This window comes from Periplaneta americana, chromosome 12 (genome assembly GCF_040183065.1).
Source record: "Periplaneta americana isolate PAMFEO1 chromosome 12, P.americana_PAMFEO1_priV1, whole genome shotgun sequence".
NCBI classification, from domain to species: Eukaryota; Metazoa; Arthropoda; class Insecta; order Blattodea; family Blattidae; genus Periplaneta; species Periplaneta americana.
Genome location: NC_091128.1, coordinates 107210353 through 107230245, shown reverse-complemented (window position 1 = coordinate 107230245; position 19893 = coordinate 107210353). Strand labels below are relative to the sequence as shown.

General features: G+C 34.2%; 1 long non-coding RNA gene across 1 annotated transcript; it reads right to left on the bottom strand.

The window, feature by feature from the left end:
- Positions 1–1949: 1949 nt before the first annotated feature.
- Positions 1950–9789, bottom strand: LOC138710775 (uncharacterized). Its single transcript, XR_011335307.1, has 3 exons — positions 9468–9789; positions 7664–8010; positions 1950–2705 (listed from the first exon to the last, which is right to left on the bottom strand). It is a non-coding gene; the product is annotated as an uncharacterized lncRNA (long non-coding RNA).
- Between the last annotated feature and the right edge of the window lie 10104 nt (positions 9790–19893).

The window sequence follows — 19893 nt, the reverse complement described above, 5'->3', positions numbered from 1 at the left end:
TTAAAATTCAATGACATTTTGGATAAAAAGCTCAGACACACTTCAAACTTTGTATTTAGAAAGGAATATCTTATGGGGAAAACCTATTTTGGGACTAATGTTGTGAAAGTTATGGTCGAGAACATTTTAAATGACACCCTATATATTTGTAATATAATCTCAAAGGACATAAATTTTTATGAAATACTTCATTTGTTTTATAGAGAAGCACTTTGGTTATGGTTACTATGATAACATTTTCATTGTTGGCACATTTTGTTAATCCTTGTGTTATGAATGCAGTTTTCTTTTGTTAAGTTTATTTATACTCGCTTCAACATCTGTGGTCATATGCCGCGTAAAATGCAGTTTTATTTATGAATTCAACATAAAACAATATCTTCTTAAACAAAAAAATGAGAGAATTGAGTTTCTGAAGACGATATGTTTTGGAGACAGAAGACATACAAATCAAAAGGTACCTACGTAGTTATGCATACTTTCTTACGAAACTGATCAAAATTGGTTACTATATTAAGTACAGATAGCATACTGCAATATTACCTACATTTTGATTCGTTATCAGCAGCGTCCAAAGGTGCAGGCAGTCATACGTATCGGTAAATTTATTATTACCATATTTTCTCGAATATTCCGCGCATCCCACTTTTAAAAGGCGTAAAAGAAAAAGAATATACAAAAATAAAACTTTCAACAAATATATTCATGACAAATGAACAATTACAAACAAATACAGTTCAGTCAACAATAAATTTTATCCTGGAACAGGACGCATAACCCATCCGATGCGCACGCATGCTTAATAATCGGCCGTTTACACGATATCTTGTTCCTAATATTAATAGCAGCGTCAGTAAATTAACTACCTTTATTTTTATGATACTAAGTGGTTATAATAAATACATGTCATCAGTATTAACTTCTTCATTCTGCGCTGTTTTGTTATCACCATCATAATTGTCGCCCAGGTATTCGTCTTCACTCTCACTTTTCCATACACAATCGTCATCTGTTCCATCCAGCTGGTTAGGGATGCTACACTTTTTGGAGTTGTTTTCATTAAGAGGAAGTGAGTGATATGCGTGCCCATGCATCACGAATCCATTGAAAATATAAGACGCACAACCTACACACTTATCAGCTGTTATCACACTTGAACTTGATTCTGATACATGCACTGCGAATCAAACGCCATTCAACAATGTTGAAATATACGCGCGGGAAGACAATGGCATGCGATATTACTTTAGAAATTGCGCATAAGGAAGGATAATCGGGCAACTTTGCAACTTCATTTCGAATTCGCGCACCCGTATTTTTACATGTATATTTCTGAAAAAAAGTGCGCAGGAATTCAAGAAAATATACCGTCATGGATGAATATATTCACTCATGGCGTCAAACAAAATCTCAATAATCTGCATTCAATAGTTAAGGAAACAATTAGTCATTATTAGCAGAAAATAAAACATCATCTGAAAATGGGATTAAGACAAGAAACTTATTGTTTTAATATTGTGAAATAATCATGTCCGGCTTGAAACTCTTCGATCTATATATTCATCATAGCCTACACACTTCTAATATATCTAATTAGTATATTTCATTTATTAACTTTAGGTTTGTACGACTATAAATTCTCTGTAAGAATCATATCGCTAATAGTCTAATAATTCCTATCATCTTTTAATGGTAATGACACTCTTCAATTTGCAGGATATTCTTCTGTTAACACACATCTATTGCATAAATCTCGCAATGCATAATTTGCGAATGTATTTGCACATACTCTGTCTTCACTGATCTTCTGCAATGTATTAACATACAATATTCTAAAGGGATCACGGTATGTAAAATCAAATGGGCATTACCAGTACAGTACTAAAACCAAACAATGCTTGTTTTTGTAATGAAAGGATCCAGAACTCTGTCGTTATTCGCCCTGACTTTACTAGCGTGGATCACAGATGTTGCTAGTACCGAGAGGCTACAGTATGTATGTATGTATGTATGTATGTATATGTATATATATATATATATATATATATAGTCACGAAGCTCAATACGTAGTAAATATGCATCCATAGATAGTTGCTAACCACTAGGATCGCTAATATCGCCTCATTACAGACAATGCGAAATAGTACCGGCACAGTCAATTGTTCCTAGTACCCTCACAACTCAAGCTTCGTGACTGTATATACTAGACTGTGAAGCTACTCTGTGCACCACAGACTGTATCACGGTCGACTGTGGCTGTATACATTATATTCATGTTATAGTCGTGATGAATGATGATGATAATGGAGAATTATTGGGGTGCCACAGAGAAACCGAAATACACCTGTGTTGCCTGGACCACGGGGCTTGTCCAACACAAATTATAAATTTAGAGTGCATCGACCGGGATTTGAACCCGTGGCACTGACCACGTGGCGATTAACCAAACTATGTACATATGATGAAACACTGTTATAAGGAGGCATTATAAATGCTTTGTATTCACAATTAATTTGTATATTTCCGAAAAAATAATATTCACACAATTACTCCAAAAGCTATTTGCAATAACCAATTCTAAAAGCAGTAGAATAATAATTTATTACAGACGTTTTGAATTTCATCCTCACCCCTCAATCTAATCACAGAGTAGCTCTCCATCTTCTATAGTCAGATGATCATCTCGTTCTGTCTGGGGATCCATACTACGAGAAACAAACAAACACACAAAATAAATACAATGTAAACAATAAAGTGGAATGAAAAGTTATTATTGGTATTACTTCCTGAAACAAAAGAATGGTATCAAGACATTTATGTTGTTTTTATTTAGGTAACCATTATTTATTCAAATAAAAGAAATACCTAACAATAAACAATAATTGATTGAAAATATCTTTAAAATATTGGTATTGAGATTAAACATGTGTTCTTAAACACTATGAACTTGGCAGAAAGCTATTATTAGCATCATTATTCTCTATATAGTATTGTATATTAAGAAATATTCAAAGTGGGATTTCGGGTTACTATTTGCTTCGTGTTTCAAGCAAAGTTTCAAACCTACGCAAACCAAAGAGTACAGAACAGAACTCTTATGAGGCAAATGAAATCTCTGGTGTCGAGATATAAGCAGGACAGTGAAATCACGGCATCTGCGATGCGATACTGAATAGGACATCAAGAATTTTCACTTTGTTCCTATACTTATTTTTTTTTGAAAGATGGGACATGACAGGAGCGTTGCGATCGGAAAAACAACTGAATGTCACATAGCGTGGTAGGCCTGTTGCTATGGTAACAAGAGTTGAGTTGCCAAAGTTACACTTCCCATTGGCGAGTTCTTAATAGCTCGCTTGGCGACATTTATTGTGCACACAATGTTGGCATTGGTATGTTTCGTCTTTGATTCTCTGTCGATTTTTGTATTGTTTTCTTACCTTCGCGTGAACTGTCAATGAATGTTTTAACGTCAGCCATCTTCACGACAATTGCTGGCTTCCATCAGCTGGCAGAGTGGTAGTCCATATTGGCAACATGCCACTGTAGTTCCAAGTTCGGCCGCTTAACTGTCATGTCCCATCTTTAAAAAAAAAACAAGTATAAATGTATTGCAGCCTAGATCACATATTAACAGACTGATCATCCATATGGACTTTGAAGGCAACTTTTAATGTCTTACCATGCTGCCATCTAGCGACTGGAGAAGAAGTCACGTTATATCTCTCGTTTGAATTGCATGGAGCAATTGTACTTCCATCTAGCAATCGTTACCAATCGACAGTGGCGATCCTGATGGTTCTTCTCTTCCACATGTTACCGTTTTTAACATGGGGATGGCCAATTTGTTATATTTTGTGATCAGGGTTCACAAGCCAGACTTTTTTTTTGTAGGCTTTTTCCACTTTTCGGCGATTTGCCTCTAATGCTCTTTCTCTCAATAGAGGGGAGCACACTTAACCAGAGATATTTAGTCTCAAAACTCTCAAATTTTCGGAAAGTCGTTATTGTACTGTGAACACATTTGATTAATATGTTAGGATCTTTTACATGCTGCGAATTATGCAATATGAATCCTACAACTTTACTTCTCTCACGGAGACTTGGCCCATTTCTTTATCTAATATAGGCTACACCAGGGATTTACCATGATGCATGGATTTTATAGAGATAATATGTTTCTATAAGCCTATGCAAGAAAAAACGTTACATTTGCTTTCCAACAACTCCAAGACGCACTGGATTTACTTAATCAGTTGCCTACAAAATGGAGACTCAAAATATATGGCAACAAATTACAGGCAGTGATATTTAGTAAAAGTCTCCCTCACTTAACCTTATTGGTAACTTACTTCAAGTCTAAAATCAGCACCTCAGCTCAATAATAATTATTTGGAACCTACATTGACAGTAGACTAACATTTTAGAACTCGTATATTAAAAATAAGAGACAAGTCATTTCAAAGATTGGATGTTAACACAGTAAAGAAGTTATAAAGTTAATCAGTGACAAAGGTTTATGTTGTTATATCCTATTTTCAAAAGCAATAATTCCCCAACTTCAACTGTTGCCTTATGAATCACTGATTAGATCCATTAGGGTACGTACACGTTGGAGCAACGATAAACGATAAGAGAAATGATCTAGCGACGCTTTAGTATTATCAAAGAATCAAGTGTTTATATCGGAGCAACGAGAACGCGGGAAGCGAACATTTTGATTTATCAGTAAAAGATATTCTATGCATCCACTTAATGAGAGAAGATGTATAAAAAGTATCACCTGCCAAGTTCAAGGTTAATATAACTTAAATACGTACAAAATTAAACCCGTTTCTCATCCCAAAGAGAGTATAAATTCGTTGTGTTGTGATTGGTTCTTGTGATCACATAACATAGGACGAATAAATACACAACTGATCAATTTGTCAATTTCTACAATAATTAATTTAATAAGCCGAAATAATAATAAATCGAGTAATATTCGGATATATTGATAATCACCGGTATTTATACAGATTAATATTATCTTAATCAGAGATCATATGAACGACAAGAACGAAGAAAATGGAGCTTTGCTTTTTCGTCGCTTTTATCGTGCATCTTCGCTTTTATCGTTACTCCAATAAGCACACCTCAATGACAATGCATGTTTCAATTCTCTCTGATATAGCATCGCTGCTTCTTTTATCGTTTATCGTCGCTCCAACGTGTACGTACCCTTATACAGAGTGACACAGGGGAGTGTACTGATTTTTGATGGAACTGTACTCGGGAAAGAAGTGATGTGGGCGAAGTGGAGGTAAGCATTAACTTCCGTCGGGTTTGCCATTTCAGTTACCATGGAGCCGTGGTTGGTGGAACATTGCGTGTTCACGTATGATGCATATGTGAGGAACTGTGACTCAGTGGTTGCAGCTCAGAGATTATTCCGCGTCATTTCAACGTCGGGCGGCAAGGAGCAGTCCCAATACGCAAAACCATCTTAAAATGAGTTCTGGTTCAAAATTTTCGAATCACAGGTACTGTAATTCCAACAAAACCACCAGGGGCTGAACACTAGAAAATGTTGAGAGAGTGAAAGCAGCATTTCTCCACAGTCCCCCACTATCGGCTTGGCACCACTCATTAGCATTACATCTGGGAAGGGAATCTATAAGAAGAATTTTGAAAACTGATCTGAAATTTCATGCATACAAATTGTCTGTGTGCAGAAATTACTCACACTGCATTATGCCCAGCAGGAAGATTTTGCTGTATGGATGCAGTTTCTTATTCATGATGAACCTGATGCGCTCATCTTTATGAGCGATGAGGCGAATTTCCATCTAAACAGATTCGTCAACCAACAAATCTTTAGGTATTGGGCACTGGAAAATCCAAGACAACTGCATGAACGACCACTGCATTCACCCTATGTGACAATATGGTGCGTGATATCCAGGCGTTATGTTATTGGTCCCTATGTTATAGCAGTAACTTGAATTCCAATCGTTACATGTACATGATAAACACTTTTTTTCTGCCAGAACTCCAGATGTAGAAATTGGAACAAAGTGTGGTTCCAACAATATGGGCCTACAGCCCACACCATCAAAAATTCAATGAACATCCTACGGGGATTTTTCCTGGTCATTTGTTTTCCAGGTTCGGAGATGTGCTTCGGCCTCCTCGATCTCCCGACCTAAGTATGTGCGACTTCTTTCTGTGGGGATACTAAAGGGGCAAGTTTACTTTGACAAACCCTTCATTAGACAAACTGGAGACAGCTATTTGTAGAGAGATGCTGCAGATGAATCAGAAGATATTGGAACGCGTATAGTGTAGCATCACTTCTCGACTTGAAAACTACATTAAGGAAGATGGACATCATATTCAAGATGTGATTTTTGCTATGTAAAATAAATGGCATAAATTCACACACATGTTAAAACCAAAATAATAAAGATTGGTGAAAAATTAACTCTGTACTGTTCACTTACAAATAAGTACACTCCCCTGTGTCACCCTGTAGTTTACACTAGAAATATGGACACAACGCACATACGCCAGCTTATTATGCCTTCAAAGAGCAATATCCAAACAATCTTAGGTGCTGATTATTTCATGACAAATATTCAACTCTATGAAGACCTGTGTACCTATATCAGTACCTAAATTCAGCGATGTACTTCAAATACAAGAAAGCCATTTTAGAATCACTGCCAAATCATCCAGATCCTCTTATAAATAATATATAATTATCAAATAGTGTTCTACAGACTTCTCTCCTGTCAATAATATTTATTCTCAACAAGGAATGAAATTGCACCTTCAAATCTCCACCTCCATCCTTGGTGGCAATGTTGGAATTATCTCATTTTCAGTTATGAGTCATTCCACGTCAAATCGCATACTGAGAAAATACGACCTTTTCGTAAATGGTCTTTTTTTTTTTTTTTTAATTCCAGACATCAAATAAGGAGACACGTATTTTTTACTTCCACAATGATTCATTATTTGTATAGTTATAATAATTTGAAATACGCGCACACTGTGACATAAGATCACTTGGTACTCTTGAGTTTATTATACAGAGTGTCCCATTTATCTTGACCACCCAAAATAACTTTGTACGCAAGCACCGAATGAAATATTGTTTCATACAAAAGTGTACCATATTACACCATAATCAATTTTATAGTTTCCTCACAAGTATTTGACTACATGGGATTCTAAGAACACTTTCATGCACTTTTCCATACATTTGACTTTCTCGAATATGTCCTTTCCTAGTGCTCACACCTCATATTAACACACTTAATACCATTCTTTCGATCATTTCATCTGGACTCACCTCCTAATAACAGAATTATTTCAGTCCACTTTTTCGTCAATTATAATTCATCACACTTTCACCACTTGTTATTCCCTTCATACTATTTAAACATCGGTAATACACAGAATATCTGTCGTTAATTATTAATAATCTTCCTGTTCTTATCAAAGCAGTCCCAACCAACTCGCTAATTACCAATGTTTACTTACATACCAGTACCTCTCTATTAATAACATAATTTCCTCATCCAATTACTTTTTAAGTTTAATAAAAAGATCATCTATCTTTCCGTTTTTTTCTTATAATGTTTAATTCCCAGATAAAGTGACTTTTTCTAAGTGATACCTGTTCTAGTAAACCATCTGCTCTCGAAGGTCCCAGTTCTGGCAGCTTCCCTCTGGTGACGCAACTGACTCCCTCAGTGAAGTTTTTTCGTAGATCCGTTTTCCTCCATGTGTAGTATCACTACATAACGTCCCTTGGACATCGATCTCAGGTGACAGTATTGTTGATCGTTTCGCATTCTGCTTACTTATGCTGTGTTGCTGATGTAATCTGTTGATTGCCTTGCATTCTTCCCTCCCTTGTCGTTTCTCTGCTCTGAACTGAAGTCATAGCCCTGCGCATCTTCTGATCTTCTTGTCTTTAATATCCAGTTTATTATTTGACTTAAAGTTAGTTGGCCTCATATACTGAAAGTATACGAAGAAAATCAGAAGTGATTGATAAGAGTATCCAATAAGTCTTCAATGTAACTATGAAAAGAAAAGTTGCTGCTCCAACCCATTTCACTAACATTGGACCAACTACAACAGAACAAGTGGACAAATCACTTGTTGCATGGAAAAAGTTAATGAAGACGATTTTGTTATTGAACAGACATACTTATAGGAAGAACATTGAAAAAGATACGACATGGCTGTAACTCTTACATATTAATATACTAGATAAAAAACTTGAACAAATGGAGCTTAGGGCAGAAGAAAAAAAATACTGCATTGAATTTTGAAAAAGAAATTTTTTTGTTGATATTAATTGTAAAATTCGAAGCTTAATCACCACCATTCCAAGACAGAGTGACAGCATATGTATGGTGGAAGAATCATAAAATGAATTGGTTCAATTTTAATGATAGGCCTAAAGTGATTCCTGTAACTAAACAGTTATTCACAGTTAAGTTACGGTCGATTATGTTGCATTTTTTTAGCATTTGAAACAATTTATTCTAAACTAAGGAGCAGCAGACTAGATACAAAGAAATCATCAAAATTGGCTTTCGTATTTAGATTGTTCAACAGTCAAACTAATTTAGATGATTTTTATTGAAAGACTATCAATTTCAATTGTATACTTGGAAGAGGGGAGTTTGATAGAAATTAGCAGCCATGTTACCTATTTATTTTGTGCCAAAAAAAAAAAAAAAAGAGGGAAAAAGAAAATACCTGCAAACATGTATTTATATGCAATTTGCATTCTTCTTCTCCTTTTTTTTTTTTTTTTTTTTTGGAAACCTACTTTATTTGTGATTAAAAAAAATTAAATAATTATAATGTTATAAACCAAGAATTGTCCATTATGTATTCTTAATATTACCAAACATATTCCAAGCTGGTTTAAACGAAGAAATCCTGGTTTTTTGTTTTCAGAAAGCCAGAGATTTTTCCAATAAATTTTTAGTCTTACACTTTCTCCTTTATTCAGCATAGTTAATTTTCACGATCAACTTTTTCCCCTTCTGTTAGCACAATCAATTTTTAAGCGTTAAATTTATTCCTTTAATTAGCACAGTCAGTTTTTACAAACAATTTATTTTGCATTTACCAGATATAGGCTATATCCTGCAATTTTAATTCATGTGCGGCTGAACTCTGTAGGAATTACTGAACACTAAAAGAATTATTTACCGTATGTTATTCACAACGTCATACAGTAAAAATATAAAAAATAGAATTGAAACAGATTCAGGAATTGTTAAACTTAAAAGAACATAATTTGCTAAAGTCGGATAAAATTTGTTGGCTTAGTATTAATGACATAGTACAAAGCTTGGAGTGGAGCAATGAAATGCTTTAGTTTTATACTTAAGTGCAGTATAAGATAGCAATGGACAAGCAAAACCAATTATTATTTATGTATACGAGTACTTTACCGAATACTTTAATTCAGATAATTTTCTCTTCGTGGCATTTATCCTACCACCAGTTGGAAATATTAAATTCGCACTACACAGGCACTGAATATTGCCTTCATCTTCTGATTTCATCAGTAGGAGATAAACTGAAAAAGACAAATATTTCGTGAACTCTTAATGCGTCATAAATACACCGATTGAAACAATGAACTGAACAAAGAAAATTTTTTCTAAGTATAGAGAATGTATAGCCTATTCCAGGCCAAGAGAGGAAACCATATTCTTGGGTTTAGATCGAAAAAATGTCAAGGACAAAATATAAGACATTTTTTTTAACTAATGGCGTGTACTTGACTGTTTGTCATTCACCCATATAAAGCCAAATGCGTAGACAATTTACCAAAATGTGACAGAGTCATTGTCCAGAGTATGCCATAGGAGGCTGGTCTATGCTACACCTGCGATGAGATGAGATGATGGAGATTTGTTGGGATGTTACAGGGCAACCAGAGCTCTCAGAGAAGAAAACCTCTGTGTTACCTGGACCACAGGCTTGCCCAACACCAAGTTATAAATCGGGGAACACCTGGGATCAAATCTGAATTATAAGTCTAATGCTCTAGTCACTAGACCATCGTGGCGATTATGTAAAACAGTTTAAGATGAAATGTTTATCCTTTTTATAAGATATACAATTCATTTTACCTGATATGCGATCCGGATGCATAATAATCCAGATTTACCATGTTATTAATTCCAATCTCACATTTTTTTCTCAAATATAAATTACAAACTATTGTACATTCATTGCTGCTACTATTCTTATTAACGATAATACAAGGTCTTCCGTTAGGAACACAACTGAAGCCCGCAGCCCATACAGCTTTTGCATGTCATAGCACATGAGAAGAGTCGAAACTTCCCAGGACCTGCCCATTTCTAACAGTAGACTCTGTAGGTTATTAATTCTTATTTTCAACTAGCCGTACCCGTGCGCTCCGCTACACCCATTAGAAATAAATATAAAGTAATTACATAATTAAAATAGGACATTCGATCCAGGGAACATTCGTGTTTGATAGAAGAATAAATCGCTTAATATGTTACTTAATTTAAATTGTATTTAAAAAATTAAAATGCGATCATTTTGATCCAGAGACCACTCATTTGGTGCAATGACAATTCCTTTAACATGTTTCTTAATTGTTATTACATGCAACCGTAGTTTAATGAAGATTGCCATGTCTTTTAGTTTTAATGTATATACTTTATATTACTTGCTATATGTTTCCATCGAATTATGGTAATAATTTAATTTTAACCCATGTTTTCTACGTCTTCAGTAAATGGCGCTTGGCCCACTATGGTTCGGCGGTGAAAATGTATTGTATTGTTATTTTAAAAGTCTTGTATATCCTTAAATATCAGTCCTATCAAAATTTTGCATAGAATAAAACTTATCGGAAATCATTTTTAAAGAAACTTTTGTTATGTAACATTTTTCACAAAAATCAATAATAAGCGAGATATTTCGATTTATTTCAGGCCCCCTTATACCCCCCTTTTAAATAACGTATTTTGAATGCCATATGGCCTAAAATCTAAGTTACAACGAACTTAAGTTATATTCCAATTTTCATCGAAATTCGTTCAGCCATTATCGCGTGAAAAGGTAACAAACATCCAGAGAGACAGACAGACAGACATACAAACAAAAATTTCAAAAAAGAGATTTTCGGTTTCAGGATGATTAATTATACATGTTACCACCAATTATTTTTGGAAAATCGAAAATTACCAGAAAAAGTTTGGCTACAGATTTATTATTAGTATAGATTAGTCTTACATTATGATGTCTTAACATGATAGGCCTATACTGATTATTTAAATTTGTTATCAGTCTGTTTGGTAATAAGTTACTTTGCTATAGACCAATTCAATGGCTGCCTTGAAAAAAAAAATCAAATTTCCAACGAAATGATCATATTTTTAAATCATATGTCTAAATATAGGACTACAGGTACTTGCATTGAACTAAGATGTAAATATATATTAAGAAACACAGAAATTATTTAATCAAACAAACATAAGATAAAACAAAAAAAGAATCATATTCACTACAGAAATTGTTTGAACTTCAAAGTATTCTCAAGCTAAAATCTATTCACTTTCATTGTACACTACGTACATAATACAGACTGATCAGATGAGATGTGGACAGGAGTGATGGGGTTTTCATTGTGCGCTGCTGACGCACTCATGGTGGAGAATGGTGGGCTGGCAGAGGTGATGTTCGTTCTGGCTCGTGTCAAGGTTAGTAAATCAGTCTCCAAATGACTGGAGAGTGACAAAGAAGATATTACGATGTATTAAGTTATAGTGTTATACAGCATTTTCTTGTGCATTTAAAGTGAAAGTGTGCATAAGTGTAAACTGTATAACAGCTAATCAAATGTTTACTACTGAAAAACGTGTATAGGCCTATATATTTATGATTCATATGTGTTAACCTAGTCAGCCAGCCAAGTACGAAGGCGGTTTGAAACACAATTCTGGGGTGTAAAATTCCATCACGCACAACCAGCTTGCGAATTAATGGGGGTATGGGGGGATTTCCCCCATCTGTTGGAAAGTTATCTCCCTCTCTCACAAATTATAATTTTGTTTTAATATAAGTATACTTTATAAAGTATAAAGTAAGCAAAGAAAATAATATTGATGTATTATCACCACTGGCAAGCTGACAAATCAATAACTTAGGAATTAGAAATCTTATCTCTTAAGCCTGCTCATGGATATAATTATTATTATTATGATCAAGATACAAGACAAGCAACTCAGTGCAACCAAGCGTTGAGCTGTATTGAATGAGGATAATAATAATTTTATGTGTAGTATTCTCTATCTAAGATTCTATCCTCCCTCACCAAAAATCTTAATTCGCACCCTGCGAACAACAATCCATAATCTTTATAATACATTTCAGGCAATGGGAAGTGTTCAGCCTAAGAAACAAACCAGACAGTGTAGGGTTCTCACAGAAGCAAAATTATATTAGAACAGTTTAGAAAATCACTTAGGCACCTTTCCCAAAATGTACGAATTTCTTATGGCTCTATGCAAAAAAGCTACTAAATTGTTATAGTTGCAGCCATGCAAAATAACTAAGACTATGCTCTTCAACTGGGTGATCCTGCACTTAGGCGTGCATTTTGTTAGTGGATGCTGAATAATATTAATAACGAACCAACAGACCCACATTTAATATTTTTCTCAGACGACATTTCATAAAGAGGTGCCAAAAATGTGTGGACAACGAAGGCAGCCAATTTCAGCACCTCCATTAATAAAGTTGGTAAGTAAGACACTTTTTAAAATAGTTACTAAAACTTGTATGGTTGTAACACAGTGACTCTACACTGTCCGTTTCCCACTGTGAAAGCATCAGCAGCGCACAGTGAAAACCCAATCGCTCCTGTCCACACCTTATCTGATCTCTCTGTAATACATACATCAATAAGACAGTCTTGCAAGCAAATAACTCATTTAAATGTAAACCTACTGACCATTTTTCGATACTGGTACGTGTTGATAATGGTGAACTGGTACGGAGATGTTGGTGAAACTAGCGCTGACGTAGTTCCGGTGATTTTGGAAGTGACTATGATTGAATTTGTAAGGGCTTTTTTTGTGGAGATGCAGTTGACCGTACACCAGTGTGCAAGGTAAAACATAAGCCTAAACTAACCAAACCTAACCTGTCACAGATTCGTATATGAAAGGTGTATAAGCGGAGTACGAAAGGAACTACTCAGCACAAATTTAGCCATAATACACTTGAGTCTGAGCCTTCAATTAGGATCATACAAAGCTTTAGGCTTAAATTATGGTTATATGATAACTATACACATAAATACCCTACTTAAAACGTTTCTCAGTGTTGCTGAACCTGTAGTTATTGAGCCGACCTTCCACATGTCGAAACAAATGTAGGCTACTACCGGTAGTACAGCCTCATTCACTTTTCAAGTCATTTAAATTCAAGTCACTTGGTTTCAAGTAACCTGAATTCAAGATGCGGCTCAGACATAATGACAATTCATCATTACAAATAGAAGTAAAATCTTCAAGCAAATATTTAATAATTCGTAATGTAAATGTAATAAAATAAGCAGGTCTAATTTACTATATTTGAAAATAATTTTCTTGAAGCTGTTAGTTACCGGTACCACACACACAAAAATAATCAGCCAGTTTCGTCGACAAATATCATCCCTTCAAATAACCCTCTTCTTAATCCTTTCTATCTTCCTCACTTATTTTCTAATATACAGTTTAATAGTTCTAAATTTTCTTTCGTACATCACATTAAAATCTGTTCTGTTCACTTCCTCAATGAATTCTTCCTTGGCAGTTTCCTTTGCATTTCTGTCACGATACTTTGCAGTCTCTATATTCCAGAGGCCTTCATGAGTTTTATACAACTCCAGAAACTCGAGTACTTGGTCATTATTCCACTTACTCAATGTTTCCTATTATTTTTACTTTCCGGTATAACGGAAAAAACAATCAGCTGTTAATTTACCGCGCTTAAAATAGGTGCAAATCTGAATCCGCGCGTATTACACTTGAATTCAAGCTATCAAATGACGTTCATACTCTTCAAGTTGTTTCAAGTGTCCTTTCAATCCTTTCAAGTCAAGTAAAAAGTAGAAAGAGATTCAACTTCACTGAAACTTGAATTCAAGCTATTACTTGACTTGAACTCAACTTGAAACACAGTTCATACGTTTTCCAGTTCGTTAAATCAAATTATTATCGTTCCACCCATTGGGATAACGTTGGTGTACACTTGACTTTTGATTATTGCTCGCAACCGTATCCCCAGTAATGTACGGTATACGTTAATTGATTGATTAATTACTGTTTGGGATCGCAAGACTTCTCGTGCAGTAAGTTCGGTGTTGCAATATCTATGCAGTACAGGTACTGGTATTCTCCTGGCGTTTCTTCAAGAGATAATATAGGTATTGGCGAAGTTATGGGGGGCATGGGGGGGGGCAATGCCCCCTCAAACTTGTCTGAAGTCTTTTTTTTTCTCTCTTTTAACGTTAGAAAATACTGAATTCAAGAGATTTTTCTTGCATTTTTTATGATTAAGTTTCTGTGCTTAAACTGACAAATTAATGTCTTCAGATCATGTGTCTGGACTATAATATTTATTTTAAATTTCTGAATTTATAATAATTTCTATACCTCATTTGAGAAATGGAAACACTGTAATGTTTCTTTTGTAACAGCCTGTACTCTTGTGTTAGAAGTCTTTAGGTGTTCAGGTCGCCACTTGGAGAAATATGAATAACATATTGCAGAACAACGCAGAAAAAAGAAAAATGATCCCGTTATAACGTGTAAACTTAAAGACGAGAGATTAAGTAAAATAAAATTAGAATCTACATTTCATATGATATCTTCAGGAAGGTAAGCTTCAGATAAAATAGTTTCTGTTAGCACTGCCACGTAGTGTTATTGATGTATACATGTGTTTGTGTATGACAGAAAAATAGGGAGATTATTTTAAGTTACGCCCTATTATAATTTGTAGTAGACCTACAGTTCTAGCCGTATATAACTCGGTCCAAAACATCGCGGATATGGATGTAACACTGTAAGAAATAAGTCCCCCCCCCAAAAAAAAATACCTTTATTAAATGATCATATTCCAATGTACTGTACCATAGTCAAGCTGTAACGGAGGAGAAGGTAAATAATGTCCCCCATAACTAACTTTGTTATATCGGGATTCTATAGTTTTACTTTGCCCCCCCCCCTCCCACGGAAACTGTTCTCTCTCTGCCTTTGAATATAGGCCTACTGATTCTACATAAATGTACAGAATCAAGATAGATACCGGTACTATCAAGATAGTAATGAATTTTCAAACGCAGTTATGAAACAAATTTTGAAGGCAATGAACATAAAAATATCTTGAACATTCTGCATATTGTGCAGACAGTTCTGTGAATTTTTGTAAACATTGCTGTCTTTTTGAAAAGTTAAAAGAATAACATCCTAACATAGAAAAGACAAACTGTATAGTTCATATGGTTCACAATTTCTCATGACACAGTATAGTATAAAACTTAAATAATGTCATTGAGAATTGAATTCTGAAAATCATTTCTCATTTTTACTATTTTGTAGTCAGGAGGAGTTCATTGAATCTCTAGGCGTAGAATGATCCCATCAAGACAAAATTACTCTTCCTGAAAATAGTATTTTTACAGTGACAGAAATTTTTGATCTTTTAATTTATCCCCTCTTCTCAAAAAAAAAAAAAAAAAAAAAAAAAAATTGAAAATAGGATTGCTATTCTGGTATACAGAATTGAAAATAGAATTGATATATATTTTTATTTATTTTTCTATCTATTTATTTATTTATCTATTTATTTGTTTATTTATGTCCGTTCACCTGTTCGTCCATTTATTTATTTATGCATCTACTTTCTTGCAAAAGTAGATCATTATTTGACACTTCTGTACTGCATTGCTGTACCAATGTACAAAAATTGCCAATTAAAGAAAAAAAAAGTTTGCCCTTATTGTTAAATAAAATGGAAAACATGTTGCTATGTTATTTTACTTAGCAACGTGTTCTGAAGTATTTTATATCAATTAGGTTCAATTATTACCTAGCAACAATGCAGCTGAAGTCATGAATCATCTATACTAATAATAAATCTGTAGCCGAAATTTTTCTGGTAATTTTCGATTTTCCAAAAATAATTGGTCCTAACATATATAATTAACCACCCTGAAACCGAAAATCGCTTTTTTGAAATTTTTGTTTGTATGTCTGTCTGTCTATGTTTGTTACCTTTTCACGCGATAATGGCTGAACTGATTTCGATGAAAATTGGAATATAAATTAAATTCGTTGTAACTTAGATTTTTAGGCTATATGGCATTCAAAATACATTATTTAAAAGGGGGGTTATAAGGGGGTCTGAATTAAATAAATCGAAATATCTCGCTTATTATTGATTTTTGTGAAAAATGTTACATAACAAAAATTTCTTTAAAAATCATTTCCGATAAGTTTTATTATTTGAAAAATTTTGATAGGACTGATATTTAATGAGATAAATGAGTTTCAAAATTAAAATAACTGCCATCTAAGGCGGTGTAATGAAATAAACAAATGAATTCGTCTATAAGGGGCCTTGGTCAATAACAATCGAAAGCTATAAATCATAGCCTACAGAGAATGTTTCTGTGTTTGTATGAAGTAATATCGGAAGCTAAATTAACCGATTTGTGTAATTAATTATTATTTCACCATTGGAAAGTGTAGTTTCTCTATATGGACATAATGGTATAATGTTATTACAGTAACTTCGGAGTGAATTGAGGACAGGTAAGATTAAAATAGCTTCTTATGCACAAACAACTTGATAGGCTATTCTGTGTATTCGTTTCCTGTATTTCTTAAAATAATGTTTATCTCAGAGAATTAACGAACCACAAGTGTATAGATTTAGTATGCAGTAATAATATGTTAGCTTAGCATTCCATTATTTTATAATCCAAATTTTAATTATGCTCAATTGAATCGTGTTAAAATACATAAATACATAAGCATTAAATGCAATGCAAAAAAATTGGGTAATGAGCCAAGCAGATTATGTTGCGCTGTTGTAAAATAAAATTTGTTCCTCCTGAGATTCAACAGCCCCCATAACAAATTAAAAACTTACTTATCGGTGTACATCCGTTATCAACACATTTTTTATATAATATAATATAATATAATATAATATAATATAATATAATATAATATAATTTAAGTTATTTAAGTTATTTGAAGGGTTCAGAACCATAGTAGCCCAAGCGCCATTTACTGAATACGTAGAAAACAAGGGTTAAAATTAAGTTATTATCATAATTCAATGGAAACATATAGCAAGTAAAATAAAGTATACACATTAAATCTAAATGATATGTCAGTCTTCATTAAAGTATGGATGCATGTAATAAAAATTAAGAAACATGTTAAAGGAATTGTCATTGCACCAAATGATTGCTCTCTGGATCAAAATGATCGCATTTTAACTATTTAAATACAATTTAAATTAAGTGACATATTAAACAATTTATCCTTCTATCAAACACGAATGTTCCCTGGACCAGATGTCCTATTTTAATTACGTAATTACTTTATATTTATTTCTAATAAGTGCAGCGGAGCGCACGGGTACAGCTAGTAAATAATAAAATTCTTTCACTGATATAACAGATTTAATATGCCTGATTGAATTTATAGATTTATTTTCTTCTAATTTTCGGCAAATAACGAATAACGTAGATAAAGTATTGTATACAACTCGTACAAAAGTAGCTTCATTAACTCATGGGTCTTAGCTCATTCCCTCTGGTCATGATCTAACTTGACCCAGTTGGTAATAAAGCTCCACTTTTGTACATTGTTATATAATATAGACCTACTATCTGTCTGTCCACCTGTGGAGAAAGTCCATGCATGCTTCTCTATGCAGACGGATCCCACTCTACCCCTTACTGCTTAGCTTCTTTGGGACGGGTACTCTGCACTACAGTTATTAAGCCGATGGAACATTACTATCTGAGATCAATCTGCATAGGAACTCTCTGTAAAAACATATACAATATATAGACCTAATTATTGACAGAAAGTAAGTACTAGATAGATTTAGTTCACTAGCATAAACATTTCACCAGTTGAGTAGAAAGTATGAATAGACCTACTTTAAGATAATAAAATTAGGCAATTCATTGAACACTGTAGGCTCTAATAGGCCTACATGAATAATGAACTCTTTTTTTTGTGACTAACAGAGCGTAAAAGATCTGATTTGTATTTTGAATTAAAATGACTAAATCCAACACGCTAGAATTGAGCTACCGTGGGTGTTATTTATGGTATTCAGTTCATGAATCTGTTAATCTGCAGTGGTATATGGAGAACGTAGTTACGAAATATTGTTACAGTTACACAGCCTACAACTGATGTTTTATTATAATAGTGTTATCAGAGTCTCTCCTAGAGTGACGAAAGTGTCATTCCAAGGCGCATTTTTAAACACTAGGTTACTGTACGAGTATATTAATTATTCATGAGTTTATGGTTTTCCAAGTTTTAGATACATTTGCCAACAAGGTGTCTTTAGGAAGAACAATAACACTTGCCAGCAATGCAGTGGAATTTATATGATTGTATTCACTTAGTTCAATACTGTAACTTATGGATTTGTGTTATAGTAAGAAAACGTAATCTAGTTACAAAAAGATGAATGTAGTCGAAAGATGTATATTTGGCTTGTATTAATTTTTATTGGTTTATGCTTCTAAAAGATGTTCATGCGTAAGCCAAAACGAAATTTAGATGATCAATTTGGTCGTTGTTTCAAGTCATCAGAAATATACCATTTGACTTGTTAAAGCGGCAAAGAATACTGCTGAGAGATATGATATTGTCGGCTTGTGCATCTTTATCTAACGCAAATAAAAGATACAAATTGGACGCCGCTATTTAATTTAGATTTGACCTAGTAAACGAAAGTCATATGAGGAAGATGTCGTTTGTTATGATAAGTCCACCAGCATCAATGCAAATGTTAGTTCTATCAAATAGTCTTGAGCACTGAGCTGCATTGAAGGGGAATGATGAGAAACGGATGACATCTTGCGGAAGTGCTATACAAAAGCACGTGGTAGCAGACTGGCTAGGACTGTATAGCTATAATAACAAGACGATACAACAAATAAACAGACACGCATGGTGACTGAGTGCTAGTGTGTTGGACTTATAAGCCATAGGGCTCGGGTTCAAATCCAGCTCCACCCAGAATTCATAACTTGTGTTGGGCAAGCCAGTGGTCCAGGCAACACAGGATTTTTCTTTAGAGTACGGTACTCCGGTTCCCCTGTGACATCCTAAAAATCATCCATCATCATCATAATTCATTAAGAGTGCAACGTAGACCCTCCATCTGTGGATAGTCTCTGACGAATTAGGTTGTATATACAAATACGGAATTAAAATTTGGAGCGAGTCTTGATGGCAGTCCACCTGTATGCAGGCAACAATTTCGCACGACTGCCCACAAGTAGCGTATATACAGGGGCTCTTGTTTACTGCACATGCGCAGTGTGTTGTAAGCGAAACATACAATAAGGAAGCTCCAAATTTTATTTCCGTATCTGTACGTTTCTCGGCACTAGCAATATCTAAGAGCAAGCTATTTGAGTTGGGGTAGATAACGGCTAGCTAAAGACCCTGTCATGGGACAAAAAATGCTATGGAAACAAAACAGACATACATAGGTTTAAAACACAGTATTAGTCTAGGTTCAAGATTATATAGCTCCATAATTAGAATGCACATTGAATTTTCAGCATTTCCT